This window comes from Mytilus californianus, unplaced genomic scaffold, assembly GCF_021869535.1.
Source record: "Mytilus californianus isolate M0D057914Y unplaced genomic scaffold, xbMytCali1.0.p SCAF_32, whole genome shotgun sequence".
Classification (NCBI taxonomy): domain Eukaryota; kingdom Metazoa; phylum Mollusca; class Bivalvia; order Mytilida; family Mytilidae; genus Mytilus; species Mytilus californianus.
In genome coordinates this window covers 2,632,296-2,648,241 of record NW_026262682.1, presented here as the reverse complement: position 1 = coordinate 2,648,241, position 15,946 = coordinate 2,632,296, and the positions used below count along the sequence as shown (strand labels likewise).

General features: G+C 32.0%; 1 long non-coding RNA gene across 1 annotated transcript; it reads left to right on the top strand.

Moving 5' to 3' along the window:
• The first annotated feature begins 8,722 nt into the window (after positions 1 to 8,722).
• Positions 8,723 to 15,540, top strand: LOC127736551 (uncharacterized). The gene is made up of 2 exons (XR_007999015.1): positions 8,723 to 8,754; positions 15,048 to 15,540. It is a non-coding gene; the product is annotated as an uncharacterized LOC127736551 (long non-coding RNA).
• The last annotated feature ends 406 nt before the right edge of the window (positions 15,541 to 15,946 follow it).

Sequence of the window (15,946 nt, the reverse complement as noted above, 5' to 3'; positions counted from 1 at the left end):
GTCTAAATACAGCACAAACAACATTTTCCAAAAGACCAAATGAGTGAAAAAGTATATTTTAACAAAACGCATTTGACTAGCAGGTCGAACAACTGATGTTCTTAATATATATATATATATATATATATATATATATATATATATATATATATATATATATATATATATGGTATTTCATTTGTCAAGCGACGTCACATGGCGTCGTACATACCATATACGGTCAACAACTGACAAATGTATGGTATTTACAATGTCAACGTCAAAATATTAAACTCGTATTGTTTTTAAATTCCACACAGACATAGTAATTATGCACCAAAATTAGGATATATGGTAGTCAGCAAGATTTTCGTTACACAGTTTGTCAGTGACCTAATATGGTTATATGGTGTCAGTAAATTCAATATGGGTTGCGAGCATTACTCTTACCCCATATGAAATTTACTGACACCATATATAAATACCATATCAGGTCACTAACACACTGTGTAACTAATTATACACTGTCTGACTGTCTGTCAATGTAATTTTTTAGCCAAGCTCCTACTAAGTAGATGGATGGATATTGATAAACTTTCCACTGTTGTAGTACACTACATAAGGATGTGTATGACAGAAGATATGGTGAAGGGGAGATAATCAAGCTCACTTAGTCAAAAAATGAAATATGTGTAAAAGCACAACTCCTCTTAAACTGTTAGATGGATTTCAATGAAAATTTACTCAAAGCTAGTATCTTATATATGTAAATGTGCATAAAGAAATATCACCTTGTTCGATAAGGTGCAAGTTTTTTTCAAAAGGCTTATACACTGACTTTGACCAAGAAATCAAATATTCAGGAATATAAACAGGGCATCTGAATATGAAAATACAGACAAAAAATCAACAGACAACACAAAGTCTAACCTATTATTATTTTTACCCTATAACATACACAAAGATGAATTATAGAGAAAATATGTGAAAAAACGCATTTTTGACTTATTTTTACGTTAAAAAATCTTGTATGTTATATGGTGGTCAAGTGATGTCAAATCCAGTATATATGATCCCCGAACCGGAATACAATGCAAAACATCTCAGAATGAGTAGACTCAGGTACCAGAACAAGTACATCAGGCTATGGGCATGGCTAAAAATGATATTCGTCTACTGCCACTTTACTTTATATGTACTTCTGTGTTCATTGCAAGATAAATATATATTAAGGTTAAAGTATTTTCTTTTCTTATAGGTGTAAATATACAAAGGTATGACTACAGTGAATCCCAAGATGGCAAGTCATACTGTGATGCTAAAATTGCTCACATGAGAGCAAAGCTGAGGAAATATGTAAGCAATGGGGGTAACAAATCATGTTCAGAAGACCTGAAAAAAGCCTTGGATTACGGAGATGGTGTGCCAGGATGTCACATTGCCCATGTTGAGATTCCTCAACCAGCTGATCAATTCACACTTCAGCGAAAAATAAAGGGGATTACAAAGATTTCTAATGTACAATTTGGAGATTATGGTCAAATAAAATATTAGAGAAACTACAACGTCGGTGTTGGTCACATTTTGTCAATTACACCTATTAACCTGGAGTCAACCTTAAATATATTTTCAGACTTTAAAGTTCCTTGTAAAGACACTGGAAATATATTAGCTGCTCGAGAAATACAAACCTCTGAGGAAACTCAGTCTGATGTTAATCTGACATGTCCTGAACCAAATTGCAATACAGTATTGCATTCTTATTCCGAACTGAATGACCACTGCTTTATTGGTATCCATCACTACCTGTCAACATTTGATGGTATCAAAATGAAATGGCGTGACATTTGTTTGGATATTGATTCTACCTCATCAAAAACCAAACAAAGCACCCTTTCATCCAGCATAAGTGAATTGTCCCTTGGATGGGCACTGAAAAAGGACAGAAAAAATGCTCGGTTTTCAGAAAAGGTAAAAGTTTACCTTAAAGGATTGTTTGATGAGGGCGAAAGCAATGGCAACAAAGCCAACCCGGTTAATGTTTCCAGGAACATGAGAGTTTGCCATGATGGTGATGGAATGAAAATGTTTACACCAAAGGACTACTTACAACCCAGTCAAATTATTTCCTATTTTTCAAGACTGGCAGTGCTGTCCAGAGCTCCAGCAACAAATGTAGTTGAAGACGATATTGACAGTACCATAGCAATAATTAATCAAGCAGAAGCACTGGAAGAACTTGTGAATCTTAATATTTTTGTTTGAGAGTGACTTGCTGTTAATTCAGAAATTATTGCTTGCATTTATTATTCTGATATCATCCAAAATGAAATAAAAGTTATTGTGATTTATAACAGGAAAACAAACAAATTTTATCATTCAAAATGTGAGATTATATTATTTACGCATCCGGTTGCAGTTTTCGAAATAACAAAAACTTTGCAATAATTTATGATTTTACAGTAAGGATGTCTATTGGTCAAATTTAAAATAACAAGACTTGTATATTACACAGATTTATAACGTACAATTTGAAAATTTAATCTATTGTCAAATTTAAAATAACAAGAATTGTATATTACACAGATTTATGACCTACAATTTGAAAATTTAATCTATTGTCAAATTTAAAATAAAAAAGAATTTTATATGGTTGCTCTGAATTAAATGAACTTTGACATCAAAACAAAATAAACTAAAAAAAATTATAGTCTCTTGACTGCAGCTTTCAAAATATAAGACATTTGAAAATTTTTCTAGGTTTTACCTTATGTCCTGTATCATTGGGAACGTTTTTGACTTAAACTAAGAAATTAAAATGATCTATATATATGAAAAGAAAAGTAAGGTTTTGTGTGAAAAATATTTTACGCTATTTGTATTTGGAGATTAATGTTTTGACTAAAGTATTGAGCATGAAAAAAGTAGAAAACAAGTTTGCTTGTGTCCTTTGTGTATGACATAAAAATTGAAACTTTTATTCATTGTGCAATGTACGTTGAAGTATTATCTATACATATACATAAATCTAATAACTCCTTGCTATCTGAAGCACTCATATTATCTCAATCCCTTTTTACTCAGAATAAAAAATGTTGGTTTGGATGTATTGATAGTTTGGCAAAATATTAAGATTTAAGTCACATTTTAACCTTAAAGAATAAGTTAAAACCTTTTCTTTTTAATAAACTCAAGTTAAAGCACAATAAAATATGGAAAAATTATATATTTGACGAATGAGTAAATCAGCAACATGGAAACAAATTGAGAACATATAGGCCAGACTTGGGGTCAATTACACTGTAATGTAATTAATTAAATTACACATTACATTGAAAAAATATCCCCAAGGGTGACTGGGATATAGAAGTATGGTCACCATTGGTCTTCCTCCGACTGGCGGTAAAACCCTCGTCAAAGTGGGGCGTCCGTTTGGCTGTGCGGGATGTACAAATTTGCAGCCACGTCCGGTCAGAACGGGGACGTTATATCCGATGCCTCGTGTAAAGAGAGTGCCACGCTCTTTGCACGTTAAGAACCCTTGCAACAATTCTTTGAGGGGTCCGTAGGTGACCTGTTGCAAGGCTAAATTTCTGTTCCTATCCAATATACCCTCATTTCCCGTGGCAGTCTAAATTTCTCCGACCTTAATCCCTTAATCTATTACAGAACCTACCTATTGTATTTATTGTGACCTTGTTCTCGTCCTGAATATGCATGAAATATTTGCCACTGGACGTTAAGCAACCAACAATTAATCAATCAATCATTGCAAAAGTGATCAATTACACTAATTACCATTACACAGTTTTTGAAATGTAATTAATTGAATTACAATTACTTTACCAAAGTAATTTATTAAATTACACATTACAATTTATCATATTTTTTTAAACATTGTTTACAATATATATAGCATGTGTAAAATATTCATGTAAGCTTACAACATAGTTTAAGCATTGTATTTGATCACCATAAGAAGTTTTAATGTTTTATCATTTAGTCTACATCTCTCTGGTCCAAACACTTTGTTTGGACAAGAGCTGATGTGGCCGGTATTGCTAGATCATAAGATGTGTTGATGGAAGAGGGAATGTGTTCCTATCAACTTGCCAATAAATTAAGGGGTATTTTGACAACTCAGAAATGAAGTCATTTAATTCAACATAATATGAATAAAAAAATTATAAATAAATTAAAAATGTCTTCATGTTTTTTTCACTTTACAAATATTCAAAAGTATGCTTGTCACAATATTGAAACTTTTTTTCAGTACAAACAGTGTGTAATGTCTAAATATCAGCACTATTTTGCTAATTAGATAAAATACATGTAATAGTGGCATTGTCCCTAGGCTGTTCTATTACACATTTTAATCTGATTAATTGCTGTTTGTTTTTACAGCTGATAATTTTTATTCCTATAATCCTTTTGTGTATACTAATTTGACAAAATGATTTTTTGCAGTGATTTAAAATTCTAAATGAACTGTCTAAGAAAGAGTTACACATTTGTTTGACCATAAATACATGTATTGATGGAATATATATATACATGTTATCAATCTATTTAGATAAAGATCTTTCTTAAAAACTGAACAACACTAATATATGATTCTCACATTTTTTTAAGTTATAAGACTATTAAGCAAACATTTCTGTATATCAATTAAATACTATACTACCATAATGTCTTATCATTAACACCATAAAAGTACATGTAATTGAAATGTAATTCAAAAGTAATTTAGCATTACACGCTTTTTTCATTGTAATTAATTAAATTACCATTACATGTAATTAAAAAAAGGCTCAATTACACATTACATTCAATTACATGGAAAATTGTAATGCATTACACTTAATTACCATTACATTTTCAATTACCCCATCCCTGATATAGGATATTTAAAAGTATATTTACAGGAACATTTGAGAGTTATCTTGTATGTGAAAATTTTAATCAAAGACAAAATTCAGAATTAGTGCTCATAAATTAGAAATAGAAATTGGACGCTATAAGGAGCTTCAGGTACAAGAGAGAATATATCAATTATGTCAAAGAGATATAGAGGATGAAATACATTTTTTATTACAGTGCCCAATTTTAGAAAAACAAAAGAAAAGTTATAATTTTAGAACTTGAATAAAGTATGTCAACTTAAAAAACCTTAATTTGAAGTCAAAATTTATTTGGTCTATGTCATGTGAAGATAAATATGTTCATAAAAAAACATAATCTAATTTTTGATTTAGAATGTGAGAAAAAAAACTATACTGACTCCAGACATCTCTGGTTGTAATTAGTTGTCAAATATCTCGAAATTATTATAATGTATGTTATTCTTATTAGATATAAATTATCAAGTGTATAATAACAAAGAAGACTGGGTTGTGCATACATATCCAAAAATTAGGGCACTGACACTGGACATTTATAAGATTTTAAGTCCTTTATAGACCATAATAAATGTTTTTGTTTTTTGTTTTATATTTTCATCACTGTATTCAATAAAATCAATGTTAATCATATGTATATCATAATTTGAATTAATTATTCTACTCTTCATGGGCGTCATGATTGACAAATAAATCTATTCTTATTCTTATTCTGTACATTTTATGAATACCTCAAAATACAGATTTTATGTATCACGTTTATATTTTTTTTTAAAAGAAGAGAAGTTATTTTGTTACAATGTTTGTTGTTATTCATGTAAAGGAAAGTGTTTTGCCCAAAGCCCTGCTGTATGGCGATGGGGCCATAAAGTTTAACCTTTGTCCATCTGTACATATATGACATACGTCTACCAATAGAGTCCCAACATCATTTTATCTGGCAACATCCAGAGGTAATCAAACTTAAATACAATGTTTATCATACTTGTTACCACCAAACACAGATCATGTTGGAAATGTATGTCATTACTTTTATCCATGATGACCCAGTTATGTCCCTTCATAAATGAAATAGCAGCTTATAAAAGAACAAAACACTTTAGTATGAATTAAGTGCCAGTCTGTCTAAGAATCAGGCAAATTCTAAAAAAATCAAAACATGACATATTTCAAATATTCATCTCATATGCAAAATATGTTACCTTTAGTAAATCCATATAGAACTGTATAATCAAATTTTAGAAAATCAATTGCAGTATTATGTATTAGCACTTCGAAGTTCAAAATGTTTTACTATTAACCTATGTAAATTCAGGCAATTTCAATTCAAAATTTTTTTTATTACCAGACCCGTACAATCACAATGATTGCAAATATAAATACCAAGCAAATAGAAATTTCAGGTTTAAGCCTTCGTCTGGTGTTTTTTTTTTGTCTACTGGTCAAAATTCCATTGCAAAGATTTGTTGCTTTGTTCATGAAAGAACACAATTTACAGAGTTACTTCCCCTAGCAGAACTCTTTTGATGTAAACAATACTGATGTCATGCATGTGGCAGACAATGTTGAACTGTAATTTTTCAATCTTATCTGACGATGAATGAGGGAATTCACAGTATTCTAAGGATGAAAAGACAACACGGTTATTGGACAATGTAATAGAATTGTTGAACCACTTCCCTAGGATTAAAATATTCAAAATTAGACAAAAATCAAGTCGGAGGGAAAATTGACTTTTTACAATATTGGGATCTTTTCCCACTTACATGAACATTCATACTTTGTTTGTCCAAAACACCAACAAACCCTAGGAATATGCATGAGATTAAGAGAAGGAATGTTGGTTTTGCACAACCGTCTCACAAAGGAAGGATCAAAGCCAGGCAGAGCAGTGCCAATCCAGATGAGCAGGGCCTTTTTCTAGGTTCTAAACACAAGGTACACTATTTACATATTATTATATTCAAAAGATAATTTTGGTCATACACCATTCTCCTCCCCCATTATATATTTTACTGTAAAATATTGAAAATGGTTTAGGTTCAACATGAATATAAAAGGGGGGCTCATTATCAGACTCATATTTTGTTTTTTGGCAGATTTTTTTCTGTTAGATAATTATAGATTATCATATTTTATAAAGAATGTATAGAAAAAATGGTGATAATGGCAAAAATATGAGTTTGTTCTAAACTGAAGGAGACCCCTGGCCCTGAAAAATGTACTACTGCCCTTCCAAAGGAAGGTTCCCATGTATTTCTTTATCGAAATTAATGTTTAAGTTTCATACATGTACATAATGATCAGGGTTGGCTAAGTACATGTATTACCCGGGTGGGAAAACCCGGGTTTTCCCGGGCTGGGCAATACTCCTAGAAACGGGTAATACTGGGCAATACTGGGTAATATGATTTTTCAAGCTTATTATACACAAAATAGTAAAGACTTGTTGTAGTTTAATAGTATTATAGCTAAATATATACATTTTATACAGATAACCATTGAGAGTCATTCCTGATGATTGAAAATTCAATTTCGTCCTTTTCTCCACTTATTCTTATTCAGAATACAAGTTTTGGACATTTCAGGATACCTTGTTAATTTCCAAGCTTTGTTTCAATATTAAATCCAAGTTGAAAAAATGCATGTTATTGCAGTGTTTAAGTGAATTGTAAATTTTAATTGTTATACAATCATATTGCTAAATAAACACCCGAAGGGGACAGGCCATGAACACTTATAGAAATCAAAAGGCTGATTATTGTTAAATAAACAAATATGTATTATAATCTGAATAATTACTTATTGATTAGTGATGTACATAAACAATTGCTAAAACTTAGTAAGCATATTTAGTAATGAACAAAAAATGTTTATAAGTAATTTTCCTTACATAGAATTGTTAATTCTTAATATTAGTTATATTTATTTAAAAAAAAAACAAATTGCATTCTTCAACTTTAATGTATTGCATTTGTGATTAATCACTGAATCCTCTTTGAAATTCAGGCCAGTATTTCATATTACCCAGTATTACCCAGTTAAACCCGGGTTTTCCCAGTATTTCCCACTGGGCTGGGTAATACTCATAAAACCCGGGTTTTTGCCAACCCTGATAATGATACATTTAGACCTAAAAAAAATAGACTTACAACTGAAAATTATTAGGTTAGATAGGTATGAAAATGATTTTTTTTTAAAAAGTGTTTGACTGGTTTAAAAAGGGAAAATAATTTGACGCAATATAAATAGGGCTCGTTAAAAACTTACAGAAATGTTTATGTATACAGGTATAGGTAAGGTTATCAAAGGAACAACTATTTTTTTCTCAAAAAGGCCTTCAACAATTTACGGAACTATTTTGATGATATAACTGTACCTTATTGGCTTAATGTAAGGAATATGTTGTTTTTATCAGTGCCATTAAAAAATGACAAGAACAAATTTCCAGTGTACTTTAGGCATTTTTTATCATAAAATATAGGGTCAGTATTTTTAGTACTTTAAACACATACATATTTTTGGTCTGCCTTAGGCCCATTACCTTATTTATAATTTTTGATCTACTAAAATGTTTTAACCCAGAACCCTTGAAACTCTATATATAGCTAGCTTTCAGGGGTTAAAACATATTCTGCATAACTTGTACTTAATGTTATTTGCAACTTATTAGATTGGTCTGAAGTAAGAGCCACAAAGAAATTTGTATTGTATAAATAAATTCATTCCTTCATTTATATTCATGTACATGTATATATATTTTTATCAGACTTATTAACAAATTTGAACTTTATCTTCAGGGATTTGCCGAATTGCAGAGGTGATTTGTTAAGACACATATCTTTGACTGTTTACAGAAGACTATTGAATTGCACAGGTACAAATTATTTGAATTTAGATATTTTTTATGTATACCAGTAAATTTGAGTGATAGAATGTTTACTTCAACCCATCTCCACTAGTCATGCTAGTGGGCCCATTTTTTTCGGTGAAATATTTTTTTAAAACGATTTTGTGATTTAAGAAATAGATGAGAATTACTTCAGCTACAAGATGTTTTTGTCATACCCATCCACAACGGGACAGCTCATTATCATAGATTTTCCCGTCAGTATGAAAATGCTGATTTACAAAATGATTTTTGCTGGTTCTGTTTTGATTGATTGATTGATTGTTGTTTGCTTTACGCCGCATTAGCACAGAAAGGCTATATCGCGGCGAGAGCTAATTCGAATATTATAACAATTTAAGGTATATTTTTAAAATCAGACAAAAGGTCTTTCAATAAACTAAAATTCTAGACTAAAGCAAATTGATTATTTACAAATAAAAATGAACACTAAGATAACGTGATAAAAATTAAAATCGTTGTAAATATAACAACATTTTATATTTTATAATATATTCCAATTTCTTTTAAGAATGAAACAATATTTGTAAATGGAATATTATTAAATAAATCATACATATTATTGACATTGAAATGCTTCTTCCGAATATCAGCAAAGTCAATACAATTGATTAAAACATGTTTAATAGTATACTTGCAGTTACAAGGTATACATTGTGGTTCTACTTCATTTTTTAAAAGATATTCGTGTGTTATTCTAGTATGACCAATACGACATCTAGAAATAACACACTGATCTTTTCTGCACATAAAATTATTGAAAGGTTTACATAAATTAGGTTTAATTTCATGTAATTTATTACCATCTTTTTTACTCCATTCATTTTTCAATATATTAAAAACATATTCTCTAATATTAGATTTAAAATCGGTATATGGTATATCACAGTTAGATAAAGGGTCACCCAGGGCATTCTTTGCCTCAAGGTCTACAGCTGTGTTTCCAAGGATTCCAACATGACTCGGCACCCATAGAAATAATATTTCTTTAAGAAGAATTTTTAAATTCCTCATTACATATAAAATTTTGAGAATTGTTGGGTTTTTAATTTTAGTATTTTGTATAGCTTGTAAGCATGAAAGTGAATCAGAACATATAATAAATTTGGATTTATCTGAAGAAGCAATAAATTTCAAAGCCAAAATTATTGCTTCTGCTTCAGCAGTAAAGATCGCTGCATCAGATGGCAAACGGAGAGTTGCAGCTCTGTCCCTGAAGACAGCAGCAGATGCAACTCTGTCACCATCTTTTGATCCATCAGTATAGACAGTTGAAAAATCTGAATAATTGGCTTTGATTTCAGCATAGTGTTGCTGAATTAAAAGAGGATTTGTTTTATTTTTATTGTGTTCACGGAGATCAAATATCATTTTTGGTTTGGGAAGTTCCCATGGAGGACATTTGCAAGTTTCAACTTGAGCAACAGATTTTAAATCAAAAGAAGCTAAATGTGATTTTAAACGTATACCTAACGGAGGAATTTTATTTTCATGTTTTGCAAAAATATCTTCATAAATTGGATTAAAAACACAGCTGTAGGCAGGATTATCTGAGTAGGCTTTTAGTTTGACAGCATATTCAAGTCCAAGCTTCAAACGTCTGTTAGAGAGTGAGTGCTCATCAGCCTCTACATACAGACTCTCAACTGGTGAGGTTTTGAATGCGCCAAGACAGAGACGCAAACCCTGATGATGCACAGCATCGAGAATCTGTATGTAGGACTTCCTTGCAGAGCCATACACTATAGAGCCATAATCTAGTTTAGATCTAACTAGAGATCTATATAAATTAAGTAAAATGTTGCGATCAGCACCCCAGTCGGTGCTGCCGACAACTTTTAAAATATCTAATGCTTTTAAACATTTCGATTTTAACATTTTGATATGGGGTAGAAAGGTTAACTTTTTATCGAAAATTAACCCAAGAAATTTGGTTTCATCAACCATTTTAATTGGGTTGCCGTACAAAGTGATTTCTGGATCAAGATGCAATTGCCTTTTGTTACAAAAATGCATCCCGACCGTTTTTGAAGTGGAAAATTTAAACCCATTTTCCGAGGCCCATTTTTCAATTCTTCCAAGACATAACTGTAATTGTCTTTCTATGTTATTCATATTTTTGCCTCTATAACATATTAAAAAGTCATCAACATACAATGAACCTTCAATATTACTTTTTAAAACTTCAACAAGGCTGTTGATTTTAAGACTAAATAATGTAACAGATAAAATACTGCCCTGAGGGACACCCATCTCTTGATCATACAGATCAGACATGGTTGAATTTACTCTAACATTAAATTGTCTGTTAGATAGAAAATTCGAAATAAAATTTGGCATATTGCCTTTCAACCCCATATCAAAGAGATCTTTTAAAATACCATACTTCCATGCAGTATCATAGGCTTTTTCTAGATCGAAAAAGACCGACACTACATGTTCATTTTTCGCAAAACCATTACGGACAAATGATTCGAATCGAACAAGATGGTCAAGAGTACTGCGACCTTGGCGGAATCCACACTGGATATTGGCTAAAAGCCCATTGGATTCCAGGAACCAAACAAGGCGATCATTGACCATCCGTTCTAGTGTTTTACAGACACAACTGGTAAGAGCAATTGGCCGATAATTAATAGGATCCGTGTGATCTTTACTTGGTTTTGGAATAGGCACGACGGTTGCAAGCTTCCAGATTGATGGTAAATCACCAGATTCCCAGATGTTATTCATAAGCTGCAAAAGAGCTTCCAGCGAGGAATCTGGCAAGTGTTTTAACAGTTGGTAGTGAATATTATCAGGCCCACAAGCTGTATCATGGGCTTTTGACAGAGATGTTTTAAGTTCTTCAAGAGAAAAGAGTTTATTATAATTTTCACCATTTTTTGATTTAAAGTTTAATTTAATTTTTTCTTTTTGTTTTTTAACTTTTTTAAAATCTTCCCTGTAGTTGTTAGAAGAAGAAGATTTCGCAAAAGTTTCACCAAGCTTGTTGGCAATATCCTTTTCAGATGTTAATAAATCATTGCCATTTTTTAAATGTTTAACTGTGGCTTTAGAATTTTTACCTTTTATCTTTTGTATCATGTTCCATACTTTTGTCATCGGAGTGCGAGATGTTATCTCCGAGACAAATTTCTTCCAAGACGTTCGTCGTGCTTGCCTGCAAGTCCGCCGTGCCTTAGCGCGAAAAACACGGAAATTACTCAAGTTTTCCGTCGTTGGTTGTTGATTGAACCGTCTTTCAGATTTTTTACGGTCACCTATTGCTTGATCACAAGCATCATCAAACCATGGTTTGCTGGGATGTTTCGGATTTGCCGAGGTCTTAGGAATAGTTCTGTCAGCAATTGACGTTAAAACTGTATTAAAAGTTAAAATTGGATCTTGTACAGTCTCAAACATCTTTGACTGAAGTTCCGCTTGACAGAGATTCTCAAACAAGGACCAGTCCGCCTTGTCAAGTTTCCAACGTGGTACTCTCTGTTGGGCAGAAGTAAAAAGATGTTCAAGTACTATTGGAAAGTGATCACTTCCACATAGATCATCATGAACACGCCATGAATAATCCAGAAGAAGAGAGGGATCGCAAATAGTGATATCAATAGCAGAATAAGACCCGTTTCCAGGATGAAGATAAGTATTAGATCCATCATTAAAAATGCATAATCCTTCTTGAGAGACAAAGTCCTCAATGATCTTACCTTTGATATTATGAGACTTGCTTCCCCACAAGGGGTTGTGTGCATTGAAGTCGCCCATAAGTATAAATGGTGAGGGTAATTGATCAGTGAGGTTTTTGAGTTTAGCTTTATCGATAATTGAATTGGGTGGAATATATATAGAACATAATGTAATTGTTTTATCTAATGATAAACGAATTGCAACTGCCTGCAGATCCGTGGTGAGTTGGACTGTGCTATGAATGAAGTTGTCCTTCACAAAAATGGATGATCCGCCTGCAGCACGTTCATCTACCTTAGAAAATGTGCTATACATGTTGTATCCTTTTAAAGATACATTGTCACTTTCTTTTAAATGAGTTTCTTGAAGACAAAATGCAGTAGGTAAAAAAGACTGAACTAGAAGCGTTAACTCGAGAAGATTTATTTTAAGACCTCGGCAATTCCATTGGATGATATTAGTCATGTTTTGTTAATAGACGGGCGAATGCTATCGAGTTTGCCAGCATTCTTATTTCGCTCACCCTGAGATTGTAATCTTTCGGGTGGCGGAACACTTTCGATTTCCATTTCTGATTCGTCGTTAAGTGTTGAAAATCTGTTGTGTGAGGAGAGTCGTCGATCTCCAGGACCACACGCGGCTGCTTTCACTCCGCCTCGACCCCTGCCCCGCGACCTCGAATCAGAAGACTTCTGAGAGGATGTATTTACTGGCTTCTTTTGGACATCCTTCTTTTCTGGAGAACGAAGAGGAGACGGGGCTCTAGAAGACTTTGTACTGGGTGTAGAAGATAACTTTTTAGATGCAGATGAAGGAAGACTATTTGAGATGGAAGAATCATCTATGTCACTGGGAAGATCCCAGACAGATTCACCGCCCCAACTGTCTGATTTAACTGCATCTTTTTTATCTGATTTCTTTTTTTCATTTTTTTTAAATGATGACATTGAGCTCTGTAAGGAAGATTGAGTTGATTGAGTACTGGTTTTAGAAGGCTTTGATTTTCTTGGAATAATTAATTTATCGGAAGTTTCTAATTGAACAGGCAACATTGTAAAAGTTTCAGCATCAATTGGCCACGTCATGCGAGTTTGTGTATTCTCATGACTGAATGAGCGGCCAACTTTGCTGGCGTACGATGGTTTGTTCGAAACTAGAGGATCACTCGAAACAGAAGCTATTTGTTTAGCTTCTGGGTAACTGATGTTTCTTTCTGTTTTTATTTTAATAATATAATGTTCTGTTTTGAGCAAGTGGTTAATTCATCTTATGATATAGATATACATGTATATATATGTCACAACAAGAACTAGGTCAATATGACCTACATGTACATTTTCTGCTGGTGCTACTTGGGTAAAATATTGACAATACTAAACAAGAATTATGCAGAGATCACCTACACATGTATTGTCAACAACATCAAGAGTTTTTTTACTTGTAAAAAAATCATGCATTTCCTTTCCCTGTTCAAAAACATATTGGTGTTTAAATTTTTTTAATAAGGTCAGTTTAAGTGGAACTACTAATGGTAAATAAATAATATTTGATATATAAAGTTGTATAAGCATTCAATTTGATGCATCTTATATCTATGGAGATTATTTGTCCCTGCCCCCTTACTTCGACCCTTGGTCATGGTCTATTGATTTTATCATGTTAGCAACTAGTTTACATTTTAAAGTGTGTGATTTCATGTAGATCAGTTAACAAAGAACCACCTATGATAAGTTAGTTTTATTTGAGAGTAGAAATGCCCTGTATTGTCAGGCGTCAAAAGGTCATTTAAGGCTAACGTAAGCGTCAAATTGGATAAAATTTTACCGTGATTTGTCAAAATATCCTAAAGTTATTGTGATTCGTCAGAGACCTCAAAAAGTTATCATCACTGTTAATTTTGGAGAAAAAGTTAACATGATTCGTCAAAATCAGTCGATTTCTTTACGGTTAAAAAGAAAGTGTACATTTTATCGTCATAGACCAAAAATTACTGTTAGCGCCCTTTAGCAAGAATTCTTACCCTTAATCTTAATGATAGACTGGTACCCCCATTACCACCTTCTTATTTGGTATACAGTTGTATTTAGTATTAATGGCATTTCTTATGTTTCTACTGACATTTTTAGTAAGGGTTCATTCACTTTGAATATTTGGCATATTTAAACATTTCAGACAGAGTATAACTATTTGATTTCATCATTTGAATATTTCTACCAAATTAACATATAGACTGTGTCAAGTTTATTTTTTAAACTTTTACTATATTTTAGTGAAATACTTTTGATAATTCTAAAGGGAAAAATGACAAGTGATTGCAAAATCACTGGTAAGCCAAAAAAAAAAAAAGTAACAATGTTCCACCTGAGACTTGCACATAAATTAATATATGGGTCCGCTTGTTCACATACATGTACTAAAATTAATGGTCGTTTCCTTAGTGTTCATTTTTTAAACTTCAATCATTTACATTTCATTCAACCAAAGTGATTCATTGAACTTGAAATTAACAACATGAACTGTAAATGAATTGCTATTATATTTATTTTGATTTTTACTGAAATTTCATATGATTGCAGGATTGATGATTAAAAGATTCAACTACAGTTCAATGAGGATCAACATATTGTGATGCCAATATTGCGCACTTGAGTAGGAAGATCAAAATGTTTGTAGTAAATGGACATAAGTAAATAGCGTGCCTTCAAATTGACCAACATTTCTGAAGTGAAGGATGACAACTTAGCCTCTATTTGTTGGGAAATTTTATAGCCATGTTTGAACCTAAAGAACAGATATACAAAACCTGAATGACAGATACATGTAAAATAATAAGACATGATAAATATAAGAAGACTCTGAACAATCTGAAAACTGTAAATTCAGGAATTACATGTATGTTACAGAAGTTTTTAAAAGCATTTGAATGTTGAGATTGGTTGAGTATCTCAATGATAAGAACTTGCATTCTGAAATCAGAATTTGGAAGAGCTTTTCCTTTATTAGCATAAATAAATCTCTAATTTGGTCAGTTACTTTTAAAAATATTATAATAAATGAATGCAATAATTAGTGCATTTTACTGTTTTCTTTTTGAAAAATGTTGCATGTTTTTATGACTTACATTTCGTCTTGCAGTGTCACAGTATGCAAGACAAAGGCATTACTATCCGACGGTGGTAGGGTCAACTATTATATTTTAGAGGTCAGAACCGTAGAAGACCTGGATTCGTAATGTAAATAAGAAGAGCTTGTTAGCAGATACCTTATGTTACAAAGTTTCCGTCTGTCATATGTCCAAAATCCTGGTCCTCATTTTCATGGTTCATTGACTGCTCGAATTGTTTTTTTAGTTTTTTGGTCATGCGAATTTCTCAATTATTATGAATAATATTAGGATAACTATATTTGGTATATTGGTTACTTGCTACGTCTCCATTGCAGTCAGACAGGGTTCACCTGACCTCAACCTCATTTC